The sequence below is a fragment of the Anneissia japonica genome, unplaced genomic scaffold (assembly GCF_011630105.1).
Source record: "Anneissia japonica isolate Jap-2015-1 unplaced genomic scaffold, ASM1163010v1 scaffold287920_len488460_cov166, whole genome shotgun sequence".
NCBI lineage: Eukaryota > Metazoa > Echinodermata > Crinoidea > Comatulida > Comatulidae > Anneissia > Anneissia japonica.
Window position 1 is genome coordinate 380,758 of NW_022745460.1, and position 1,483 is coordinate 382,240.

Consider the following 1,483-nt stretch of genomic DNA (forward strand, 5'->3'; position numbering starts at 1 on the left):
TATGGGTACCATGTGAGAATCCCGTATGCCACCCATGTACAAATGCATAAGGGTACCATGTGGGCCCTATATGGGTTCTCTGAAAAATGTGGGCCCCACATGGGGCTTGGGTGCAGAATCTGGAGGTTTCCTCAAGGATAGCCCATATGTTAACCATATGGGTCGGGAAAATATAGGTCCCATATACCACCCATGGGTTGGGAAATATAGGTTCCATATGGGCCCCAAATGGGTTATACCTGGGCTATGGGTTAAACCACATGGGCCCCACATGGGGCTTGGGTGCAGAATCTGGAGGTTTCCTCAAGGATAGCCCATGTTACCCATATGGGTCCGGAGAATATAGGTCCCATATGGGAAACCCATATACCACCCGTGTAAAAGTGCATGTGGGTTCCATATGGATCCCAAATGGGTTATATCTGGGCTATGGGCTAAATCAGATGGACCCCACATGGATCTTGGGTGCAGAATCCGGAGGTTTCCTCAAGGATAGCCCATATGTTACCCATATGGATCGGGAAAATATAGGTCCCATATGGGAAACCCATATACCACCCATGTAAAAATGCATGTGGGTTCCATATGGGCCCCAAATGGGTTATATCTGGGCTATGGGCTAAGTCAGATGGGCCCCACATGGATCTTGGGTGCAGAATCCGGAGGTTTCCTCAAGGATAGCACATATGGTACCCATATGGGTCAGAAAATATAGGTCCCATATAGGAAACCTATATGCCACCCACATACAAATTAATGTGGGTTCCATGTGGGCCCCAAATGGGTTATATCTGGGCTATGTGGGCTAAATCATATGGGTCCCACATGGAACTTGGGTGCAGAATCCGGAGGTTTCCTCAAGGATTGCACATATGGTACCCATATAGATCTGCATATGGGCACCATATGGGTTCCTTATGGGCTTGTTACCTGGGTAGCGCGATCTGCACGCGCAGGAATTTATGGTTAACGACGTTTCGTTAGCATAATTTGGATCAGCGTAGGCCTAGCATGATAAGCGTGCATACAGTACAACAAATAGGCATTTATTAATTATGCGCCTGTTTAGGCCTCGGCGAACCCAATATTTAGCCTAGCTAGGCCTACTAACTAGAGATATTTAATGTAGGCAACACAACACAAATGTAGTTAATTCGATTTTTAATTTAATATTTATTAATATTATTTTTCAGGTTTTGGCCCTACCAACCAGAGGTTTGACTACTACCACCAATTCTCAGGCAGGTACACATCAAGCAAATTTTAATTATATAATAAGGCAAGTACAGTAATTAGTAGGCTTAGGCCTGAGGTAGCCTATTTTATTAGTATTATGGTTTACATTATTTTGAGTTATTTTGAGGGGGTATTATTCAATTAGCACCTGCATATAGACTAAACTGAGCTTTAAAATATTTAATAGAAAATCAATGCAATTAATCATAGCATATTAATATAGTGTCATCAGTCAACTTTTTATTTA